The 26,242-nt window shown below is 45.1% G+C and overlaps 1 protein-coding gene and 1 long non-coding RNA gene across 2 annotated transcripts in view; one reads left to right on the forward strand and one right to left on the reverse strand.

The window, feature by feature from the left end:
• Positions 1–26,242, reverse strand: part of ADAMTS12 (ADAM metallopeptidase with thrombospondin type 1 motif 12) — a 4,274,824-nt gene that overhangs the window by 4,065,733 nt on the left and 182,849 nt on the right. The gene's annotated exons all lie outside the window — the stretch shown is intronic.
• LOC146864046 (uncharacterized) overlaps positions 1–26,242 on the forward strand; it is a 186,705-nt gene that overhangs the window by 49,693 nt on the left and 110,770 nt on the right. The window lies entirely within an intron of this gene.

A 26,242-nucleotide genomic window follows, 5' to 3' on the forward strand; every position in this document is an offset into this window, starting at 1 on the left:
TTATTAGTATATCCGGTAAGGTAAAAGATCTGTTGCAGGACACATAGTGTGCTAAAAAAAAGTGGTGTGAGCACGGTGGAGGAAATAAAGGAACATAAGTGGAGGGACAGAAATAAGGAAAATATAGATTTGTTCATGCTGATTTATTTGCGCTTTACAGAAGGGCATGTGGACATGGAGAAACATATAGTAGATGCAAAACCAGATGGCACACAATGTTGTCTAAATGATGTACACATGTCAGCTCAAATGACAACAAGAGGGTGCAAGGAGTAAGAGAGAAAGACATACTGAATAAGGTCCCCTTCTAAGCTTTCTCATATATTTCAAGAAATGAAGGCACTGTTTGTTTTTCTGAAAGGCGAGCACATAGCTGAACACATGAATGGATTTTCTCTGTGATAAGACAGCTCTTAAACCCTGTCAGCTAGCACAGCCAACCAGCACCTGGAGACTCCCTGGGGTGACAAGCCACACTATACAGGATTGATTGATTGTATGTTTTTCCGCAAATTGTTGTGTATATTAGCAGAATTACTAACTGCCTCGCCATAAACCTCTATAAAAATACACACTAAACGTTATGTCTTATCAGCCGACTTGTTTGCATGCAATGCAGCGTTGTGATTGGTCTACATGCCGTGGTACGGCGCGCAGACGAGGGATGGGAGGCTTTGCATGTTCCTCACCAGGCTGTGTAATGCAGCCTGGTGGGGAAGGTGCAAAGTGCACAGGACTGTTTGGACGGCCCCAGAAGGCCGGCCAAGCGGTCATGCTCACTTAGGGAGTGTAAACCACTCATCCCCCTGCTCTGGCCAGTTCTGCCCTGAGAGCCACTGATAAAACAGGAAAACTAAAATAATCATGACAATAGTTATTTTCATTTTCTTTTTCCTTTTGCTCAGTAGGGTGATGCTAACAGCCAATGCCAGACCAATGGCTTTTTTATAAGTTGTGCTAGCCAAGTCCTTTTGGAATTACTAAATGCAGAATATAGTTACTTATAAGATATTCAGACAGACTTTATTCATCAGCCTGTGATTCTGTCATTCCAATTCTTCCTCTACCCAGCAGCATTAATGTTAATCTACTTCAGGCATTCACTGATTTCACAATGAATTGTCCTTTCCCAAGGAGCACAGCCACGCTCAACGTAGTTCCATTCAGTGCTGGGTGTGTTATGGTAATGTGCACTTTTTTGCAAACAGAAAAAACAATATTGTTTATTTTTTAGATTTAATGAGAGGCAGGCAGCATCCCAAACAATAACGTTTTGCAAAAACTATGACAAAACAAGAACTGCCAAAAGGGTGGCGGCCAATGCCAGACCTAATGTCTTTGCCAATGCTTGTTCACATGGGGAGTCCCAATAGAGGTCCATTTATGTGCAGGAACTCAATGTGCTTTGAGCAGGAGGAATTATTATTTTAAAAAAAAATCTTTTTATTGCATAAAATGAAAACATAGCAGAGCGATGGCAATTCACATTCACTGCATAACATATTACAAGCAGGAGGAATTCATGAGCATAAACATTGGATACACCGGGGGCTCATTCAAAGCCACTGTACTCATAATTGGGTGGGGCCTTATTCTCCACCCTATTTACTTGCCACCGTAAACCGACATACCTTATATGACATTTTTAATTCAGGCATAAACCTTACATAAGTCATGGGAGTCTTCCAGGTCTTATGGGAGATCTCCTCTTTCTTTCTCAGTCAGAAATGCATTTTCCAAACAGGAACATATTGAAATTTCTAAAATCCAGTCTAAAAGATGCATTTCCGTTTACAGATCACGAACACGTGGCAGGCTTAGATCCCCTTAGAACTCAAGGTTTCTCAAAACTATCCTATGTCATTTCGGATGTGTAAGACCTGGGGTCTCCAGGCCCTAAGGGGGTAACGTGACACGAGCGGCTGGGCACCCAAAGGCCTGTGTGTTAAGCGACCATACAATACACGCATCCTCGGAAGCAGTAAACGCACACAATAATGGACGCCACACAATAAGGTGAATGCAAATTAATCAAGTTTTATCTAATCAAAGGATTGTTGTAAATTGAAACAACGATGTGATTAAGCATTTACTAAAGACATTAATTCCCCTTTTATAGATCGTGTTTTCTCTGTTATGTTGACCGAAGCTTGGACTCCATTTTGTATTGTCATGCTTTCACGTGTTCCCCACGAGAAGAGTCCAACCTCTGTGTTAGTTGCTCTTGCAATCTGCCTAGTAACAGTCTATAAATAACTCCTTTGTCTATCTGGCACATGCCCAGACTTGACCACATCTGTTATCAGTTAGCCTTGCTTGACCATGTTTTCGCGGGCTCAAGGAGTGCGTTAGCTCCGCCCACATATTGATTCAGTATCGAAAATGACCATAAATGGTAATGTTCTTCGGCCTCATGTTGTATCCACCCACTTATGAGCCCCTCTGTTGTGTATAAAAGGGGACCATGTACGAAGGTTCTTTGTGCTACTCTATGCAATACTGAAGAGTGTTGTGTGGATTGTAGGACCACCCTTAAGGGTTAATAAATGCTGTCTTTGTACTTTGCAGTTTCCGTGCCAACTTCCTTATAGATTCCATTACAGGAGAGCGAACCCTTGTGTCCTGCGGGCCTAGCTGGGGCCTGTATTCATCAATTGGCGCCCGTCACGTGGGGCTCATCGGCGACTCGGATGCTCGAAGGACTGGTCGCGACGAAGGTGAGGAATTGGGCCGGGGACGTGATCACTGCCAGCGGCGCCTTAGCCCTGGCATCCCAAGGTTTTTCTTCCTTCCCTTCCGAGCTGACCGTCTGGGTGGCGCCGGTCCTCGACTGAGACCTCTTCTGTCGGTCTTGCCGTGAAAGCCGTTTGGGCGATTGTGGAGCTTGGCAGTTGGAATCTGGACTCTTGATTGGTAAGAACCGGTGTACGGTACTTGCTCCGAGTTTTTGAAGCCTGATCTGGCTATTTGAGTTTGATTTGTGATGACTAGTCATATTTTGTATTTGTCTTTGTGAATATATATGCGTTGCAACACATATAGGCAGGTAATGTGGAAAGATTTCTCCGGAGCTGTGTAACTTTGAACGGCGCAACGATTAAGTGCCATTTTTCTATAATATTGCATATTTTGCATTATTTCTGAGCATGCCTGCTTTCAGCGCACTCCGTAAGTGGTGTTGCGGTTTTGGGAACCGGTTGAACCTCGAGGAATCTGCTCCAGCTCCCCCAGAGGGGACTCCTAATAGGGATATGTATGTGAAGCATGGTCTTTCTTCCATAATGTACAGCACAGTATGGAGGAAATATACAAAAAAAGATCCTGAGTTGCGATGGCCTTTGTATGGATCGTTTGATATACGTAAGATTGAGTATGTGGAACAGTGTATGTGTAAGCGGCGTGCTCGTCAGGATATGTTTGAGTGTGTGCGGTTGTGGGTGAAGGAGGTGCGTGAGCGAGAGAAGCGTGAGAAAGCGCTGTTTGATAAAGAACAACGGAAGAATGATCATGTGCGAGCACAGGAAGCGAAGCGTCGGGAGGACAGAGAGCAGACGGACAGGCAAGAGAAGGAGCGTAGGCTACAAGTTTCGGGACAATACGCTGTTCGGCAGCCACTTTATCCTGTCCTTAATAATCTTGATGATGATTTTTATTTACTAGATCGCTCTCCGCCCCCTTATGTCGGCGCATCTGCTCCGAGGCCGCAAGATTCTGTCCCGGGTACGGGTAAGGTAGATACGCGGTCCATGTTATCAGCCGAGCAAATGGCTGAGCTTCGGCAAATTTCCTTCCGTGCACTTAACGGCAAGATATCCATAGAGGAATTATTCCATACTTGGGGGCCGTGGCAGGAGAGAGATAAATTGTATTTTCTGGGTCATTTTGCGGAGGAAGTGATTGATGCTTTCCGGAAACGTTCTGGTGTTTTTGAGCCCGACGAAGTGTCATCGGATGCTAAAGCATTGCGTAATGGTGTTTTCTCTTTTTCTAAGGCTCCAGATACGGCTCGGCGGCTGTTCGCCTTGCGGGACGAGGTGCTGGTCTTTAAAGAGAAAGCGCGCCAGCGAGCAGGGGAGGAGAAGCAGTCGGATTCGTGCACAACAGAGGGCCACTCATCCACCTCCCAGTCAGATAAGGATGACATAGTGCATGTTAAACCAATGCGAGAGGCGGCGCCTTTGTATGTTCCTCCTAAAGGAGCGGGGACTAGCTCGGACATTACCTCCGCCGATGCTAAGGGATATTTTGTGTATAATTGGGTTTACACTCCATGGCATAGGGCTGATGTTATGGCATTGAAGAATGCGCTGCCCGACCCCCGCAAGAATCCAGCGGCCTTCTATGAAGAAGTCGAGGGGGCCTTGAATTCTTGCGTTATGACTTTAGCAGATATAGATTTGTTCTTTGGGCTTATTCTACCACCAGATATGTGGCGATCTGTGCGAAAGGTAGATGATGTTGCCACTTTTAAGGCTCGATGGTCTGAACTGGAAGATGAGGATAGGGAGAGGAAGCCTGCGCAGAAACCGCCCCAGAATATTTTAGATCTCCCTGCTGCTATTGTGGCTAAGTTGAAGACAATTATCCCCCCTAAAAAGATTGACTGGAATATGTTAGCTGCATGTAAACAGAAAGTTGACGAGTCAGTTGCGGACTTCTTTACGCGCTTTGAGGAGACGTTTCACGATTTTAGTGGACAGTCGCTTACCGACGATACGGGACGCCACCTTTTCGCGGATAAATATGTGGCTAATCTGCTGCCGGCAGTTGCGGCCCGTCTAAAAGCGAGTGAAAGTTCTTGGTCTTCCGCTACACCGACGGCCCTCCTGACTATCGCTCAGTATTATGAGCGTCAGGAGCAAGAAGCGAAGGGCCAGGAGGAAAAGAAATCGAAAGATTTGAAAACAAAGGTGATGTTGGCACAAGTCTATGGCCCGCCTCGACGGGGTAGTAATAGAGGTAGGGGAGGATCTTATGGTCCTCCCTCGGGCCGGTCTGATTTGAATAGGAATCAATGTGCGTATTGTAAGCAATCGGGTCATTGGGCTAGGGACTGCCCGGTGTTGCATGCATCGCGTCAGGGGCATACCCCCGGTGGCCCGCGAGGTAGAGGGGGTTTCTCCAACTTCCGAGGGAATTCTAACGAACAGGCTCGTTTTGACTCTGCTGGGCAGCACCGAGATAGATCAAATGTTTTCGATCGCCAGCATCAGTATCAAGCGTCAGGGATTGACCGGTCGGGGTACCATGACTCTCAGCATGCATAGGAATGCGTTGGATGGGGGTTAGAATCAGTTGAGGTGCCAGTCGATCAGAAGGGCCCTTATGTATCGGCTGAGGTTTTGGGCTCTACTGATCAGTTCCTAGTGGATACTGGAGCGACACGTAGTGCGCTATCTAAGCAATTGGTTCCGGGGGCTCCCCCATCCGGCTTAATGGTCACATCGGTAGGGTTTGACGGTACACTCTCCCGAAGCCCTCTTTCACAGCCCCTCATGTTTAAGGTTGATTCTTTTTCTGCACCTTGTCCGTTTCTGCTTGCCCCGTACACACCGGACAACATTATGGGTCTTGATATGTTAAAGCATTTTAGGGCTACGATCCGCTGCTCCCCTGCTGGTGTGCGGGTAATATTGAATGACAATTACCCCCGATCTGAACGGATGTGTACGATGTCAGAGGATGCGCTGTTATCTACCCTCCCTCGTGCTTTGTGGGCGACTTCGGATACTGATGTAGGACAAATGGTGATTCCACCGGTCCACATTAGCGTCCAGGTGGGGGCGGTGTTACCACGCCTCCCACAGTACCGTATTTCCCAGGAGGGGGAGGAGGCTCTCACACAGATAGTGCAGGATTTGATAGCGGTAGGGGTAGTGGAGGAAGTCCCCTATAACATTTGTAACAGTCCGATTCTTCCCATACTGAAAAAGGATATGGATGCCAGAGTTTATCGATTCATAATTGATTTGAGAGAAGTGAACAAGATCGTGATACCTCAATACCCAGTGGTTTCTGATATCACGACATTGCTTACCTTGGTCCCGCCTACGGCGACCATGTTCTCAGTGATTGATTTGAAAAATGCCTTCTTTTCCATTCCCATTCACCCTGATAGCCGATATCTTTTTGGGTTTACATTAAATAATAGATCTTATCGTTTCTGTAGGATTCCCCAGGGCTATACAGAAAGCCCTAGCATTTATAGTCAGGCTTTGAAACGACAATTGGATTCCTTTATTCTGCTCGAGGGGGTCGCCCTCATTCAATATGTTGATGACATCTTGCTGGCGGCTGACACTCTGGAGTTGTGTGAAAAAAGTACGTTATCCTTACTTTCTTTTTTAGCGTCCCACAATCATAAGGTATCTAGGAAGAAATTGCAATTCTGTAGACCAAAGGTGACTTATTTGGGTCACCTTTTGTCTAAGGAGGGACGTGCACTCACACCGGATCGTATCCAAGTAATTTTGGATACACCGAGACCGTCCACACAGAAGGATGTGCGTGCATTTTTGGGCCTTGTTTCTTTTTGTAGACAGTGGATATTGGGGTTTTCGCACATAGCTAAGCCATTGTTAGCCCTTTTGACAAAGGACACGCCTATCCCAATCCCTTGGTCAGATGAGTGTGATACTGCTTTTCAGCAACTACGACAGGCCCTTTGTTCAGCACCAGTGTTAGGGACCCCTGATTATGCAAAACCCTTTTCGTTGTATGTGCATGAGAAAGATGGATGTGCATTGTCAGTTTTAGTGCAGATGCACGGCGATAAGCAGCGCCCTTGTGCATATTTTTCGGCTGTACTTGATCCTGTCGCCCGAGCATTACCAGGGTGTTTTCGCTCGGTTGCGGCGACAGCTGTGTCAATACGCCAAAGCGAGGGAATTGTGTTATCTCATAAGCTGTTGGTATTAGTCCCCCATGCTGTTGATGCCCTGCTTAATCAAACAAAGACGCAGCATTTGACCAGTGCCCGTTTAACGGGATATGAGTTGACACTTTTGGCTCCTCATATTACGTTGAAAAGGTGCGTAACGTTAAACCCGGCAACATTGTTGCCATACCCCGAAACCCAGCCTGAGGCGCGGAAAGTGCATGATTGTATTCTCGTGACTGAGGAACAAACAAAGGGTCGTATTGATCTCCAGGATACGCCCTTTCCAGATGTAGATGGAGAACTGTGGGTGGATGGATCCTGTCTGAAGCTACCCGATGGTACGACTTCAGCAGCATATGCAATTACCACATTACAAACGATAGTGGAGACAGCACGCATACCACAGAAATCAGCTCAAGCAGCGGAACTGATAGCATTAACACGAGCATGTGAGCTCAGTACAGGACTGTGTGTGAATGTTTATACAGATAGCCGCTATGCCTTCGGAGTAGCGCATGACTTCGGCCTACTCTGGAAGGAGAGAGGGTTTTTAACGTCACATGGAGTACAGATAATGCATGGAGTGTTAGTTCATAACCTTTTAACTGCATTGACATACCCAAAGAAAATTGCCATCGTTAAGTGTAGCGCCCATAGGAAAGTGGTTGATAAAGTTGGAGAAGGGAATGCGTTAGCGGATCGAGTAGCACGAGAGACTGCGATGCAGCCCGGTACTACTGCCATGTATGTAGTGAAGTCACAGGTGGAGAGATGGCATGATGCGAAGGAGGAAGTGCGAGAAATGCAAAGGACCGCTTCTGACAAAGAGCGGGAACAATGGGCTAGCGAGGGAGAACTGGATGACGAGGGTTGCTGGAGAAATAAGCAGATGGATAGATGGAAATTACCCACGGCCTTTGTACAACCTATGGTTCAGATGGCACATGGGCTAGCACATGTTGGAGCTTCCGCAATTGTGAAATTGCTTACCCAAGTCTGGGAGCATCCAGAGATTGCTAGCAGAGCAAAGAGGGTGGTGCAGACCTGTATGATTTGCCTGAGGTATAACCCAGGAAAGGGTACTCGAACTCCAGCAGGAGGGTTTGTGACACCCACTGCACCTTTTGAGGTTCTGCAGATGGATTATATCCAATTGGAGCGCTGTAATAATCTGAAGTATGTTCTAGTAGTGGTCTGCGCTTTCAGCAAATGGGTTGAAGCGTACCCTACGAAAGACAATACTGCGATGACTACTGCGAAGATGCTGCTGAAAGAGTTCTTCCCTCGGTATGGCGTCTGTAGACTTCTGTGGAGTGATAATGGCCCTCACTTTGTAGCGGATGTTATAAAATACGTCTTGAAGGGCCTAGGCATCACTCAGAAGTTCCACGCCGTGTTTCACCCTCAGTCTGCAGGCCTAGTTGAGAAGTATAATGGTACACTGAAGCTTAAGATCGCCAAAATTCAAGCTTCGACGTCTTTGACTTGGCCAGACGCTCTGCCACTGGCGTTATTGTCAATTAGATCAGTACCGCACTCTCGAACTGGCCTTACGCCATATGAGATTGTTTTTGGACGCCCAATGAATATTTGGGGTCCACCCAGACCTAAGGCTGTGTATGATGTACCTTGTGTAATGATGAGCGATTATCTGGCACAGTTAACGGATAACTTGGTTTCTATCCATCAACAGGTCCGAGAGGCGCTCCCTGATCGGTCTACCGGCGAAGGACATGGTCTCCGGCCCGGTGACCATGTCATGGTGAAAGTCTTCGACAGAACGAACAGTTTGGAGCCGAGATGGGTGGGCCCTGAGCAGGTCCTCCTCGCAACGAGGACGGCTGTGCGAGTCTCCAACCGAAAGAATTGGATCCACTCTCTGCACTGTAGGAAGGTGCCGCCCGGATTGGTGGAACCTGCCGTGCTGACCGATCAACGAGAAATTTTGGCTGCAGAGACAGGCCGTGCTGCGGAGCCAAATGCCACTGAGGAGCTCTTTCCGGACCACGCGACTCCTGGAGGAAGGCGATATCATCTTCGACCAGGGAAGTGAGTTTTCCAGTACCGGGACATACTGTCAGAACGGCCCTTGGGTTAGTGAAACGGAGAGCCGATGAGGCAAGGGGGGGGATCAGCCCTGCATTAGTGTAGCGACACCCGTCTTGGCCCGCTGGTGAAGAAATCAACCGCTGCCCAAGGGGAAGAGTTCTGACAGACTTTTAGTTTCAGGAAGATATTGGGTTTTATTTTTGTTTTGATATGGAGAAAAAGAAAATCCTTTGTGCATTAGGGTTCATGTTGACAGTAGCCATTGTTGGGATAACCACATGGTTCGTGGAGGATGTAACTCCCGCTCGGAAGATTCTTGTGTTGACAACTCCGGTGCCTGAGGAGCACTACTTTTATACATTACCGTATCAAGAGTTGAAGCATCGACAATCTTACTTGAATAACACTTTCATCCAGATGCTGCATCATACCCACGTTGCTACGAATGCTACGAACTGTTGGATATGTGGGATGATGCCAGCTCATCAGAAGAAAGGAGGAACGCCATTTATACCACTTCCTTTTTCTCATAATGGCTCTTGTAGAGCATGGTATACTTTGCTTTTTGCCACTCGGAAACCGACAGTGGGACGATTGCTTTTTAGACTTAATAAAGAATGCCATCAAGACAAAAATGGGTATCCACAAGCGAATGGGACAATTTGGGAGTGGGAAGAGTACCGACCAGACAATGAATCCATTCCCTACATCTTCACGAACACAAGAGACACTGTGGGAAAAGACAAATTTGTGATCCAAGTAGCACAAGCTCAAGCGGACCTGTGTGTCCAGAGTGTGGGTTCCATCCCTGTTGGTGTTAGTGATTGCATTACTGTTTTGAATATTGATGGGTTGAACAATAGTACCTTCTTGGCCTCCCATAATACGTATTTTGTGTGTGGAAATAAAGGTTATTACCGTCTGCCGGCTGGGTGGTCTGGGGTATGCTATGTATCATTTCTATTACCTCCTGTATTCCTAGCACCCGCATCTTATCATAAGGATCTGAAATTATTGAATAATGTGACTGTAAATAGGTATAAACGTACTTTATCAATTGATGATGTAGATCAGACTGATACCAGTCTGCAACAGTATATTGATTTTAACTTAGGACTGTTTTTCTTTGTTGGAGCTGCCCTGAACAGTAGGAAGATCCGAAGGTTAACAAGAGTGGTAGAAGCTGTGACAAATCAGACTGCTGCTGCTCTTGGGAATCTTACGGAGGAATTGCAGATTACTAGAATTGTTGCATTGCAGAATCGTATGGTATTAGACGTTATGCTAGCTGACAGAGGAGGAGCATGTAAAATTATTGGAAGTAGCTGTTGTGTGTTTATCCCTGATCATACGCCATCAGTTTATAATGCCATCAATAAACTGCACAAAATTGCAGCTGAGATCCATACAGAAAACGGCACTTGGTCCTTTTCTGGATGGTTTTGGGCGTTAATTACTGCCTGGGGATGGAAGGTTCTAACTGGTCTCTGCATTATTGTGGCGGTTCTGTTTTCGTGCTGTATCTGCGTTCAATGTGGTCCCTTGCTCTGCTCATTATGTGTATCATTCTGTATCCCTGATAAGAAAGCTATTGCCGATGTTGCCCACCAAAAACGTTTAGCTAAAGAAGTTGAAGAAATGATGACAATTGACATATATGATGATTATCCTAACAAACCGGATGTCTTCAGTAAATGCTGAAAGGGTCGTCTGTTGTAAATTGAAACAACGATGTGATTAAGCATTTACTAAAGACATTAATTCCCCTTTTATAGATCGTGTTTTCTCTGTTATGTTGACCGAAGCTTGGACTCCATTTTGTATTGTCATGCTTTCACGTGTTCCCCACGAGAAGAGTCCAACCTCTGTGTTAGTTGCTCTTGCAATCTGCCTAGTAACAGTCTATAAATAGCTCCTTTGTCTATCTGGCACATGCCCAGACTTGACCACATCTGTTATCAGTTAGCCTTGCTTGACCATGTTTTCGCGGGCTCAAGGAGTGCGTTAGCTCCGCCCACATATTGATTCAGTATCGAAAATGACCATAAATGGTAATGTTCTTCGGCCTCATGTTGTATCCACCCACTTATGAGCCCCTCTGTTGTGTATAAAAGGGGACCATGTACGAAGGTTCTTTGTGCTACTCTATGCAATACTGAAGAGTGTTGTGTGGATTGTAGGACCACCCTTAAGGGTTAATAAATGCTGTCTTTGTACTTTGCAGTTTCCGTGCCAACTTCCTTATAGATTCCATTACAGGAGAGCGAACCCTTGTGTCCTGCGGGCCTAGCTGGGGCCTGTATTCATCAGGATCACACGTGGTGATCTTGGAGGGCAATGTATCTTAGCTTATACACATTCACATTTGCATTACAGTTTCTCATTACCGGTACACTTTAACATGTGCATTACAGTTGTTCCTGACTTGTACCCTTCAACATGTGCATTACAGTTGTTCATTACCTGTACGCTTTAACATGTGCATTACAGCCTCTCAGCACTGTTACCTCCGCAACCCCTGCAGTATGAGCCTCCCTAGTGCTGCGGGCCGGGACCTGCACACGTGGCGATACGGGTGTCTACGAAGAAACAAAGGCACATAAACATAACTTGCGGTCGTATAATGCCTGTCTAGCACCCTGAGCATAAGCGTGGTGGGCACAGTAAGCGCCTTGCACTTGGGACCTTCACTGGCGAGAGGAGCGCTTGTGGGTTGGTGAATACACAGGAATGATTAGCGTTACTGAGACATAGGATGCATTGAGCACTGTTGAATACAATGGAACGATCAGCGTTACTCTAACCTAGAACGCATTGAACACTGTCGAATACAATGGAACGATCAGCGTTACGCTAACATAGAACGCATGGAGCACTGGTACTTACACTTGAGCGATCAGCGCTACGCTAACATAGAACGCATGGAGCACTGGTAACTACACTTGAGCGATCAGCGCTACTCTAACACAGAACGCATTGAGCATTGATAAATACAATTGGACGATCAGCGCTACTCCCACCTAGAACGCATGGAGCACTGTTGAATACAGTTGAACGATCAGCGCTGCGAGGACATAGAACGCATTGAGCACTGTTGAGTACAATTGAACGTTCAGCGCTACGGGGACATAGAGCGCTTTGAGCACTGTTGAGTCCTGCGAATGGCAGTCCCCAGGAGAGGGTAATCCCACGGAGGGGAGACTCACAATTACGGCGGGAAATCCCACGGAGGGGGGAAAGTCACAGTCACTGCATGCGGTGTCGTTCCCGCTTGGCAGGGGGCGCACCGGGCCTTCCCACGACTCCCGGGGAGCAGGGGGGGCGAGTCTCAGGCCGCCACACGGCCGCGCTACCTCCCAGCCCCCGGGGGGTTACCTTGGTCTCGTCGCTCGGTTCCGCTCCGGGTCCTCCTTCCGATGCGCGCAACGGCGCGGGACACTCCCGGACACTAGCTCTTCCTTCTGACGCTGCGACGGCAGCGGCGGGGCCCCGGGCTTCTCCGCAGGCTCTGACTTGGCACTGACACTTCCCTGGGGCCTACGGGCCGCGGCGGTGATCGCGTTGCGGTTCCTGGCTCCCGGGGGGGTCACAAATTAAGCGGGAGCTCGGCCAACTCCGCGCTCGACAGCAGATCTGCACAGGGGGTCACAGGTCAGGTCTGGCAGCGCAGGAAACACAGCGCCAGCACCTGGTCGATCCCCAGCAGTCAGGCAATCAGTCGTTTCATGAAGTTACAATATTCAGCTTGGCAGGAAGTTTCAGGATGGTACTTCTGCAGTTTCAAAAGTCAGTCTTTGTGGCGCAGATGACACTGGCGCCCTTGGGGTTCTGTTCCTTGGGGGGTAGGGGATGAGTTGGCGACTAGGTCCTTCCTAGTCAGGCTGGGCAGAGGTTCCCTGGGTCCTCCTACTGCTGGGCAAGATCAGTGGGTTTCACAGGATCCCTCACTCACTGAAGAGGCAGCACCTAAGCCCTGTCACTCTCAGAGGCATAAATCCCTGGCTAGGCCCTACCGCCTACACTCCTGCGTGGATTCTCCAGCTCTGCTTCACCCCAACTGGCCAACTAACTACAAAAAGTTCCCTCCCTCACTTATGTATCCCTAGGTCAGGTGACCTCTAGCCAAGGCGGCAAAAGTAAAAACCACACCTCCCTTCTAGAAGGTTCCAGCACATTCCAGGAGCTTCCCCATTCTACCTATGGGACAAAAAAGGCGGGCTGGTGTCGCAACATTGTTGTGGGGTTCCAGACAGCTCCTGGCAGCTAGGGTGCTACTATGAAAGACCACTCTGCAGTAGCAGGGGTCTGTGGCAGACATCTTGGGAGAAGGGAGCACCTTCACCTTAACACTGGTTGGCAATGAAAAGGCGCCCGGAGACCTAAGTCCAACATCAAAAATGAGGGTGGAAAAAATGAGGCACGATCAAAAATAGATGGGGAGACTACCCTAAGGCTGACAGGTCCAACAGGATGATTCATTGAGCACAATCTCCAACTGGATAATGTAATGCACGAACATGACTCCAAATAAATTCTTTTAGCCAACCCATTCCATCTTCCCGTTATTGTTTTACACTTTCCACCAACATATCAGTGGCAGCGGTTCCATTCTCTGAATAAATGTAATAAATGGGTTCCAAAAGTTGTGAAATAAGATTCTTTGTAGTCTATATATCACTTGAAGATTTACACCAATCTTGCTGGCATTGGTTAAATAGGTGTTCAATTCTTGGTTTGTTTTAGACGTTTATTTTCTCACACTTTTAAGACTGTAACATTTTTCTTTATACATGATTGATGTTAGCAATATTTGCCATTCTCTCGAACTCTGCAATAAATCAATGATTCTTTCCAAATGGTTATTAATCAGTGGTTTGACATGTATAAGGCACTTTCCTCAATTTCGAAAAGCTGAGTAATTCAGGACTCTTTAGGGGTCTTTAATCAGAATTTGATCTCCGGTCCTTGAATACATTAGTGACCTTCAAAATTGATCACTTTTGTGTGCATATCTAGAACATGGACGGAGCTTTTACTGGTTGCATACCACCGGATTTGCAGAATCGGGTCGTTTGCAACTGGTAAAAAGGATCTTCAATGTACCAAACCCTATTTTGCGATTTGGTAACCTAATCACAAAATATGTTAGCGATTTGGTATTAGGAAGGAGCATGTTAAGGGCGTCCCTTCCTAATCGCGGCTCCCAGTGGTATCTATGAATGTTTCACGTCAGAAATCCTGAAGACATTAGCAGTTTATTTTGAATCAAGGTTACAGGCTTGGGTAAAGATGAGCAACTCTGCTACTTGTGCAGACCCACATTAGGCAGAAGGGTAATTTTTATAGTCTCAAGTCGAGAGCAAACAGCATATCCAGCAACCAGGGAGCCATTGTGGGATGGGGATGCTCAGACGTGGGTCCCGTGCTCGCCATGCCACTGGATTCAACCTATCCTGGCTGATGAGGAGTGATACCCCAAAACCGGTTCTAGTATGCTTGTTTCCGGTCCAAGGAGGGCCTGGCTTGGCAGTTCGTACTGGACTAGTCCCATCGTGAGCAGGGTCAAGACTGATTTACACATGGCTAGGTCCAAACTGGGGTGGTGTGGTGAGCAAAAAAACAATTGATTTAGGTTCCAGGACTCTCTACTGGGGGTGAATGTTTGACATTGTTCAGCATTCAGTCCATCAATTGTTCTTTTTCTATTTGTCACCCCACGTGGGATGGGGGTGCCCTGTGTGGTCCTGTGCTTGCCATGCCATTGGATTCAAGCTACCCTGGCTAATTTGGAGTTTTACACCGAAACCGGCATTAGGTTGCTTACTTGTGGCCTAAGGAGATTCTGGCTTGGCAATTCAGCCTGGAATGCTCCCATGTGGAGCAGGGTCAAGACTGATTTGCATATGGCTAGGTCCAAACGGGGGTGGTGTTGTGAGCAAAATAACGATGGGTTTAGGCCCAGATCTCTGTACTGGGGTGAGTGTTTGACATTGTTTACAAAGCGCACACAGTGAAATGCTAGCCTTTGAATAAATATCGCTTGAGAAAGGTTGTTCCTTTAGTGCACTTTGTTTGTTTAAAACTATATGGCTTACCTTGTTAGACTGGCCATGCCGCCCAGTGAGCTCCTTTCACAGTTCCCTCGCGCTGCCCCTGCATTATTTAAGTATAACCTCTAGTGCCTGCCACCAGTTGTCTCACGCGACTCTGAGGTCTTCTTCCACAGTTTGCCCTGCGCTGCCTATTCAGGCATAACCTCTCCTGCCTGCTGCAATCCCTTCTCATCACGCAACAGTCTTATGGGCTCTTAATTTTCAACAAATCTGCCTGCTGTAGAAATTTTGTTTTTCATTTTTAGCAGCCACCTTTTGGGAAAGGAAACCAAAAATAGGCACGCCTCCTCAGATAATTTTTGAAGTTTGTGTCAATCTCTGCAGCGGCAGGCACATTATTGTCTGGGTTGACTTGCCTGTCGAAAAGGCTCCTGGAAATCTGTAAAAATATCAGCCATTCGCATCAGCTATAGGCACCCTATTGATAACCTGTTGAGGTAATTCTGACATTCACCTAGATTTTTACCCAGTGACTGGCACGCTATTCTTTGGCTAGCAATATCTTCACCTTGCTGGAGTAACAAGGGAGAACAGTGATAATCTCTTTAGGGTGTGTCAATCTGCATAGTTCTGTTCTAGGAAATATGCAGAACGTAACAGATTTGCCCTTCGATCATTTTTATTGAGAGACCAATGGGAATGCTGGCTGGTAATAAATTTGTGCCGATGCGTTGACCCTATAATTTTCCCAGACAGATATGTGAGAAAATAACGCTTTCTAGTTAAATTTGGGGTTCGCAGGGGATTTTGAGTAAGAAAACAGTCCACACACCACCAGCCAAGCACCAATCCATGCACACTGCCAGCCAAGCGGCAGTCCATAAACACTGTCACCAAGTACCAGTCTACACACACTGACTCCAATCGCTAGTCCACACACACCGCCAGTCAAGCACAAGTTCACATACACCGCCAGCAAAATGCCAGTACACACACAGCCAGCCAAACACCAGTATAGACAGACCATCCCCAAACTCCAGTTCACACACACACACACTGAAACTTTCCCTAGTATCTAGTAGTTTTCTGCTACCATTGTGGGCATATGAGTCTAAAACTATTGCTGATCTGCCCCCAAAGGGGTAGAAATGGGCAAAATGTGTGCCTAAAAAAAAGGGAGCAACCCTTGCCTATGGGGCCACTCCCTGATATGCCCATAAACATATACCAGGTGCCTAGAGGGGGCAGATCAGGTATAATAACCACCATCAGGGACGTGGAGAGGCTGTGTCTATTTTTTACGGGGGCATTGGTATGCCCATTCTGGGGTTACACAAAGACAAAAATAACCCCTGGTGCCTAGTGGTCTTTCTGCCCCCACAGGGGGGCAGATCATGGGCTCTTCTCCCTATATGCCCCCCACAGGGGATGAAAGACTGTTTTTCTGGAGAGTGGGGACATTGGCATGCCCATTCTGGGCAGAGGCATGCTCATTCTGGGCAGTCCAACCCCTACACTATGAAAAAGAAAGTGCCTAGTAAGCTTTCTGCCCCCCCAAGGGCACATTAGGGGAGGCAGAAAGACTTTAGTCCCAATTTCCTTTGGGTAGGGGCATGGTCTTGCCCACTGTGGTCAGTCCCCACACCTCTTTTATAAAATAAAATAAACCTGGGGTCTAGTGGGCTTTCTGTACCCCCCTCGGGGGCAGATCAGGTATAAAAAGAAAACATCTGTCCCCAGGCGGGGCAGGAAGACTGTCCCATTTGTGTTTGGGGATTGGGAGCATTGACATGCCCATTTTGGGCAGCCCCAACCCCTACGTAATAAAAAAACAATAATAATCCCTGGTGCCTAGTTGGCTTTCTGTCTCCCAAGGGGGGGAAAAATACTGAATATGTGCCAAAGAGAGTGGGAGGGAAGCAAAGGTCCTTTTCCAAAGGGTCACTCCCCTCTCCCTGGTGTCTAGTGATGGATCCCTGCTTGGAGATTGCCCTCCTGCAGCGATCCCCATGCAGGTAAAAACTAGCGAAGGGTGTCATTGGAAAGGGGGGATTCTTTCCTTTTCAAAAATACCTCTCCGGTGTGTTTTGGTGCTCAGGGGCTAAGATAACACTGCGAGCAACGAATCAGTGAAAGTGAAATGAGCTAATCAGTTCATTTTACTTTACCTTTTATGAAGTTAGCGTGCCATGTGTGGCGATCGTCATTACACTGAATAAATAAATGTCTTGGGTAGCTGAGGAAGCTCTTCCCCAGCTGCAGAGGCTAAAAAACAAACAAAAGAAATCCCTCTGCTATAAACAGCAGAGGGATTTTCTGATTGTGTGCAGAGAACGGAACGGTTCCATCCTCAGCACATGACCACCGTGACCATAACAGATTACAACCATAACAGATTACATTGGGATAGGAGAGAATGAGAGAGGGGCAAATATAAAAGAAGAGATTGTGGGTGTTAGATGTAAAAGAAAAGGGAGAAAGGACAAATGAAGGTGAATCAAGAAAACATTTGAAGAATGTGAATGCAAATCAAAGAGGTGTGCATAAGAGAGAGAGGAAGGGAAGGTCAATTAGAAAGAGAGGAAAGGTATGAAAGGATAGCATGCCTAGAGGTAGAGGCTGGATAGAGAGGGAGGGAGAAAATAAACATCTTATAGTGAAAGGGGAATATGGAGATGGAAGGGAAAGAGTGAGAGGAGACTAAAAAGCAGCATAGAGTCGTTTTTGTTTGTTACCGCCACCTGTTCTTCAAATTGGCACTGGTCTCTACCTCCATTCCCTTTCACAGTACAAGCAAGAAAGGTGCCTTTACTTTTTTTCCTAATGACTTTTATGAGTTGTTTTAAGTGCAACATAACTCATGCCATACAATACAAAGTTATGTCAAGCATACATCAATACATTTACAACTATGACATTCGGAGGGGAGATGCTAATGTTAAACCAAACCAGTAAATGGAACACCAACCAAGCATGCAGCGAATGGGATCATCCACTGTCTGGGAGTAATCCCCTCCTGGAGTTCCATTCCTCCTCCCATCTCCAGGTTGAAGAAATTCTAGTGAGGGTTCACCATGCACAGGACTAGCTAACGACCAGGAACAATCACTCCATGGCAATCCCGATAATTCCCAGATTACTCTTTGAATGTCCGATAATGTGGGGAGTCCTAGTACCTATACATTAAAGGAATCCCTCAATGGTGTACCAGGGAAATATCATCTCAACTAATAATGCAGAGCGGGAGTCTAATACAATTCAAGGAGGGAGCTCATCTGGTGAAAACTTCCATTGTTTATGTCAGCAGTTGCCAGAGCTCAAGGTCTTCCTCCAGCTTATCATCCTGCTTCACTATTTTCATCCTGATTTCTTTTGCTATGCACCACTCTCCAACATCTTTTCTCCAGCTAGTAACTGCCAGGGCCTGCTGGCTTAACCAATGATTTGCCAGCCGACAACGTGTCAGTAGCAGTGTGTAATGAATAAACTTACTTTTTATTTTATTATAAGAAATACAAACTCCTTTACCTAACAGGCAGGTTTGTGGGTTATTATGTAGGTCCACCTGGCACTTAGTAATTAGCAATCGGCTATCATAACAGTCAAATGTCAGATGACAATACGTGGCCTCCCTCTGGCGCCATTTAGGACATTCTCGTACTCCAGTGTGGTTTTTTTATGCAACATGGCTGGGTTGATATACGTTCTATCTATTAAGTTAAAGTGAATCAGTCGGAAGCAAGCATTACTAGTGATGGTACGAAGGAGAGTCAGGGCACTGCTGCATTGGGCATCAGTAAAATCCTGAGCACAATCTACTTTCCATTTTGAACTAGACTTAAGAGGGGGTGATTGAAAAACCTAGATTAATCCGACAGATAGGCAGTGACACAACAATGGTCTGAGGAGATTGGCCCCAATGAAACCCCTTTGGCCAGAGAGCCGTGCATTCTCAAAACCAAAATAAAGCCAGATGCCACACATGTCACGCAGTGATCACGCGACCCCATGCGGGACATCTGGACATGTTCCCACTGGTCCACATTGTGTCCACGGAAGGTCTAGATCCACCTGTGCTTCAGATGGTCAAATTTATGGCTCTGTGACTAGGTCCAGATTTCATTCTCCAAGGGAATATACATGTGACAGAAAAGAGAAGCATTTCCTGTTGCCAGACACTTCTGTTTTTAACCATGTAATAGGGAAACACCAGTAAAAATGTTTAGCTCACCCACACAATTTTAATGCAGGACTGAGGTTTACAAAGGGATAAAATAAATGTCGACTTGAGGGACTCAACTTAGATGAAACTAGGGAATCCATTACAAGGAAACTGTACAACCAGTAAACAGATGTACTCTCTGATGCTTCTAAGTGATAGATGTCGAACCCGTTGATGAAGCATAACCATTCAATAGGCAGTACTTAATTTGTAAAACAATAAGTGCTGTGGCCCACATTATTGCTAATAAAGTGAATGTCAGCGTGCCAATTACCAAGGCTGCATAGTCCAGGTGTGCTGGTTGATAACCGCCCTGATGCACACAGCCCAGGCCACAGAATCTTTAGTGCCCTGTCCAGGTCTTTGAACTTATTTAGCTGCATCCTAGCCATCCTATCTTGTATGGGCAAAGGAATTCTGAAACTCATAAGTCATAGTAGCTGAAAGGATTTCACTCGCCCTATCCTAAAAAGAGTGAGTGTAAGACCCAGAAGCGAAACCACATTCACGGAGCAGAAAGGCAGACTGGCTTCCGAAAAAGCATTCCTGCTTATAATGTCTAGCCTTTTAGACTCCATGTTAGGTGGAGTAGTGAGGAAAGTGTCCTTCGTCAGTGTTCAACAACAACAAGCCTCTGTCAGCTTATTGGTGGGGCTGAACAAGGGATGGACTAGGCCGCCATGGGGGACTCGTTTAAAGCTTTCCGCTCTGAAGTCAAAAGCCCAGACTACAGAATAAAATTTAACAGACTGGCTTTAAGTTTTACTGTACGTAATTGTAACTATGAGAGGGCCAAGCGGGCCACACTCATGCTTACAAGATAAAAAGATATGATCAACTATACGAGATCCCAAAATACAGAATGATGCAGTAAGCTACACGTTTCAGTGAAGTGTGGTAGGACGTTACTGAAATCAGAGGACTGGAAGCTACCGTTTTTTAACATATTATAGAAATTTGGCCCGTATTCAGTGCAGATGAGATGATTGAGAGAGAGAGAGAGAGAGAGAGAGAGAGAGACGGAGAGAGGTTTAATAAGTAAGGAGGAATGGAGCTACCATATGGTTTTAAGAGTTTTGCTTTGTTCTCTGATGCCTAAAACATGGTAAAATTGCCTAATCCCCACTTGGCATAAATAAGGCCACTGTATGTGGTCTAAGAAAATACATAAATGGCATAGAAAGTTAAGTGTCATCAATGGATTGCAGCACCTATTGTGCCATTCATTAGGCTCACAGGGAAAGCATGATTTCAGATCTACATTTGTAGCCTGACACCTACAACTTTTAAACCTGCAGGCAGGCCTGTCAAAATATACTTTTGATAGGCAGTGACCCCAACGGTTAAGTAAGTCACTCCTAAGTAGACCTTGTAGCCCACAAGGTAGGGTGCTTGGTATTATTTAAAAGTGGAACATATAAAACATGAATGTGTATATGTTCCTACATGGACTATCCTCCAAAAACTATTTTCACTGTTAGGGATATAGCTGGTTTCATGAAGACAAATCTAAAGTACAGTTAATATGTTAAATCTGTACATTTGGTTTGTGATAAGCTACAGAGACAGCTCAACCAATGTTTTTACTATTTATGTAAAACCCAATTCAGTGGCTAAATTGGATTGTTTGATAAATATTCAGGAAAATAAAATTTTCCTTGCCTGTAAATGCCTCCTGGCTAATTAGCATTGTACTTCTGCAGCTGACCTGTCAGTGTTGCTTTGAGGAGGTGTGAAATACTGCTCTCAGAGAAGAGGCAATGGCCTGGCAGGATATCTTGAGGGAGGAGTGTGATCCAACTTAACCCCAGCAGGGCAGCTTAGGAGTGTTCAAAAATCCACTAACTTAAAAGGGACCATGGAGAGACTTTTATAGTTTGGCTGTAAGGAAAGCTTGGTGGAGAAAGAACTTTTGATCTCGAAACATACTTTTGCCTCCTGGCTTTAGTTTCAGTAGGGGAGGGAGCCGGCCCCACAAACAGTTTAGAGTCATTGAGTGGGAGGGGACTACTCATTACCTTAAACGCACCCCTAGGCATGCGTCAAGCTCTTTCCAGGGGCAAAAGGAATTTGCCATGTTGGATTTTACTGAAACGGTGCACTGTGGGATAGTTTGTAGTGAGGCAAGAAGGAAGTGCTGCAAACGTGGGGAGATTCGCCATTGGAAACATTTCGCCCATTGGTCAGAGAGCGTCCAGGAATCACCCCCAGCTGAACAAAATGATTTCTTGACCTCTGGCAGAACTGAAGGTGACTGGGCCCACTGTTTGTAACCTGTGAGGAGATCTGACGGGCTGAGACTTCCCCTACTTGTACCCAGGACTAAGAAGTGGGCTCTAATGATCAGTTGGCCAACCCCCTCTTTGGCTACAGTGATAAACCAAGCTGCAAGATAACTTTTTCCTAGAGTGACCAATGGACCAGTTAGAACTGGAAGTTGGCTAGGCTTAGCTGGTGGCCTCTGCTGGTGTGTGTCCTGGCCCTTAACTGCTGTCCATGAGGCTACTGGGAGCCTTGGAAGTGGCTAAGAGGAATCATTTTGCACTTCCAGGACCTCCAGCCTGTCAGCAGACCTGTGAGGCAAAGGTGTCCAATTTGAATGCAACTTTGTCGGATATAGCTTGAGGCTTGCCCAGCTGGAGCATTTGTAGCTCCATAAAAAAAGCAAAGGGATTGATTTAGATTCCAGCAGAAGGGTTACTCTGTCAAAATATTGACGGATATCCTGTCTGCCTTATTACAAGTGCCATAGGCTATAATGTACTTGTAATAAGGTGGACAGGATATCCGTCATGCCTGTGACGGAGTAGCTTGTCTGCCAAATTTTGAATCAGACCCTAAGTACAAAGGTGAAAATCTTCACCAGCTAAAAGCATGAACAGCATCTGCCTGACAAGAGGAATTCAGTGGATATGAAATTTGAATTTCCCCTGCTCAGAGCATTTCCTACCAAAACCAATGGCTTCAACAGGACATTGTCCAGCAGCTATCTGACTTGGAGAGGACTTTGGTGAATAAAGCCTTCAACTTTGTCCGAGAGGAGGCTTCCAATCCCCATAACAAAAGTCTAAGTCAGAAAGTAAAAACTTTGACCGGGAAGACCCAATTGGCATATCGGACCTGCACTCCATCAGGATGGGCGTGCAATTTCACTTAGGTCCTAGTCAACTGCAAGCAATGATTTCTAGTTGGAGTTTTAATTTTTGTTAGCAATTTTTGTCCTAAAATTTTAAAAATTCTTATCTCTGGTTCCCCTTATTGGATTTTGTCTTTTTATTGTCATTTATTTTATTAAATGTTTCTATTTTTGTAGAAACTGTTTTTTTTATCGAGTTGTGGTTTGACTTTTAAAGTGTTGCTAAATACTTTGCACATTTTCCTAAATTAAGCCTGTCTGTTCTCTGCCATAGCTACCGGGGCTTGAGTCCAGATTTAACATATGGAATCTATGTGTTTGACCTTGCAACATTTTGAAAATTATTACTTGGGTGGGACCCACATCCTCAACAACAAATAACAATTGTTCTTACGATAACCAATTAGAAGCCCACCTGATGAACCACAACCTTTTGAGATTCTACTAATCTTGTTTCAGACGAAAATGTAGCATGGAATAGGAAATGCTCTTGCAGCTTTCTTCTGGATGCTGATGATATGTTTAACATTTGATCGGTCCATAGCACTCAATATGGTAGACCATGGAGTTTTGCTCATTACACTCTCTTTAGAATGGAAAGCACAGAACCTTTTTCAATGGGCCTTCCTAGCTGCTTTGAAGTAGATAACAATATGAGAAAAGAGAAATCACTGCATATGGTAACATACACAAAGATCTAGTGGAATCAACTAGAACACCATGCATCAAGAAATATCTAGAGGACACACTGATGCATCTGTCGGTCTCTACTGGTGGTTGCATTCTAGAATTGAAAGAATTCCAAGACACATTTTACATCTTAAACCTGGGCCACCCATGTCCTCTCAGGCTAGATTGCTCTGATTTCATTCAGTTTTAAAATAACAATGCAAAATGGGCCAGAATCTGATTTCCAACCTAAAGATGCTGCTGCACAATTACAAAATCTCTAAATCCTGCAAACGCGAGCCTCCTTCAAAATATTAAACCATTTATTACACCTGAACAACAATGGTTCAATTCCATGTTCTACCTCAAATTGCTGTAGGCATTTCTATTCTTACTGCCCTCATGTATTTACTGATACAAATGGAATCAATCATTCATGTTACAGCATATTAAACTACAAGAGCAAATACTTCTTACCACATTACTCCAATACACCTGAACCTTCATTTGCTCAAACCGAAGGCCAGAATAGCAGTCACGATTAGATACATAACTTTCAAAACCCACCACTTGGTTTTATTTTATTTATTTGACGTTCTATGTAGCACATAAAACGTCAGATAGTTCAACAGAGTAAAGTGCAAAATGGTAAAAATAGAATAGTGCATGCATATAAAGATGGCGCGTGTAACAACATATGGATCAACATTAGTATGGACGTGGTTTATTTGCAGAACAAAAGGTGCCCGGGCCTAGGGTTTTTCCTCAGAAGGCCATTACAGCTTGCACGTCCCACTGCCCCTACCAGCGCTGCTATATGCAATCACACTACTTCATATACGACCATTTGGACTATTCCAACTCACCCCCAAAAAAGTTGTAGGAAGGTCCTGGACGCGCTGGTAATATATATCATTAGTGGCTATATTTATTTTATTGCTAAGCACTCTGCTAATGTTCTGTGCTTAAAACTAGACAGACAGCACCACCATGTGGTGGACTGTAATAAACACGTGCTGGTGTTAAGAATTAAATGCTGGTTCTGAGTACCGGCATGCACCTGCGTAAATTAAGCACTGAATGGATGAATGTAAACAATTTACAAATCTTCCATGAGATGTGAATGAATGGAATGAAAATAAAATAACATTAAACAGGTTAAATAGTATAGAGAATGTGATGATATATATTGCAAAACATATAAAAACGTAAAAAGAGATAGTAATTTAAAAACTAAGAGTCATATTGCATATAGTGACCAGTGTAAGCGCTCACTTTACGTGGTACGGCCCATGGTCTTTGCTCTCTACCACAGTTTGGGGATGATTAGTGTCATAGTTAATGAGATGTAGCAGCTGTATTTTACCACTTAACAGTCGTAGATGGCTGTTTAAACGAATGTGTTGCTTTTGGCTGGAAATATGACAATAATTGTTGACATCTCTGACTAATTACAGTGTCAATCAATACATGTCTTTTATTCAGTTACATTTAAAACCAGAAAAACATACATCTGAATCATAAAAACATTATCATAAAAACAATACAATCATAAAAAGATACATTATAAATTAGAAGCATAATTAATCTTCCTGTAACTCCTGAGTGTCATGACAGCTTTTAAAAAACATGCAACATGAAAAAGGATAAACTCATCGGGTAACATCTGTAAGAACAGGAGAGCTGGACGACCTTGTGAGAAGCCTCTATCTCTAAGTATAAAGGCTTTTAAACAGCAGCTAGGTCACCTTACCCTCTTGATTAGCGCTGGGACATACTTTGTGGGTAGCTGTAGCTCTTTATTAGACTATAGATAAATAAAAGAAGAAAGCTCTCCTGGGCACAGTGCAAAATTTACAAAACATAATGAAATGCATCGTGACCTATTGCTGCAGCCACATGTATGCAGGGACCTATGATCATAGCATCCTATAGGATAGGCTAATGACAGATGTACTAAATTAAATCTAAACCTAATGAGCAGAAATCTTTCCCTGTTGATTTTCATCAATGCTATATAAGGCTCCATGTCCTGGGTCGTAGGTAACATAACATACTTTCGGACTGTAGGTTTTAGCAATTCGGCCGCCTATCTTAGCAGTGTATTTAATTCCAAAAAGTGGTCCCTCACTCACTTATAAGCAGTCTTCTGTATACCCTTGGGGTTAAGAAATAGCTTCAGCCTTCCCATTCCCTGGAATGAATCCCTACTCTACTTAATCTAGAGGATATTAAAGGCATGGTCAAGTGACAAGCAGCCCTTCAGAATTAGCCGGTTCTGGTTTCTCCTTGGTCCCTACCCTAATCCATCCCAACAAAGGGTGAAGGGCTAACTGGTCACTAAGGTACTTATTTCCCAACTACTCATGAGCACAAAAAGTTGATGTACTTTGGGGGACATCCAGCAGGTGTCTGAGGAATTTATTTTCCTCAGTCTGGAGTTCATTGAGAGCCACATAACCCCAGATGTTGCTTCCATAGGATGCCTGAGAAATACACTTGGCATGGTAAATCTTGACTAGTGCCTTAAGAGGTCTGCTCCCCATTTGTGTTGCGAAGTTAAGTACAGCTGCATTAATCCTGATGAGCTCCTCTTTCTTTGCTGAGATTAGGAGTTTCCAGCTCACGTTGGAATCGAACAACACACTCATATATGGAAAAGCCTTAACTTTTGCGAAGACATGTTTATTCATTCTAATTGTTTTAGATCTTGTAGAGTTGGGACCCAACACCATTATAGAAGATTTAGTAAGGTTAACTGTCAAGTGCAGCTTATTCATAAAAGCATCAAAGGAGTTCAAAAGGCTTTGTAGGCTCCTTGGCTGTCCTTGACATCAGGGCCGCTTCATCTACGTACAGAAGTACCGGAAGCGGATGAGAACCGACATGAGGGCAATCTACCTTAGCTGCCACTAACATCTGATCAAGCCCATTTATATATAGGGAGAATAACAAAAAGAGAAATATGCACCCTTGGCGAATGTCCCTTCTTGTTATTAAATTATTAGTACATGCGGATTAATTCGTGTATCTAACCGTCGCTGTTGTGTTGGCATACAGGTCCTGTAAGAAATAAACAATATTCAGGTCCACCCCTATTTGCGAATTGACACTGTCAAAGGCTGACGTAAGGTGCATAAAGGCAAGAAGGACTAACTCGGATTGGCCTACAGTATATTTATTAATAACCATATACAGGTTCAAACACTGATCAATTGCATTTTTTCCTGGTC

This window comes from Triturus cristatus, chromosome 2_1, assembly GCF_964204655.1.
Source record: "Triturus cristatus chromosome 2_1, aTriCri1.1, whole genome shotgun sequence".
In the NCBI taxonomy this organism is placed as follows: Eukaryota; Metazoa; Chordata; class Amphibia; order Caudata; family Salamandridae; genus Triturus; species Triturus cristatus.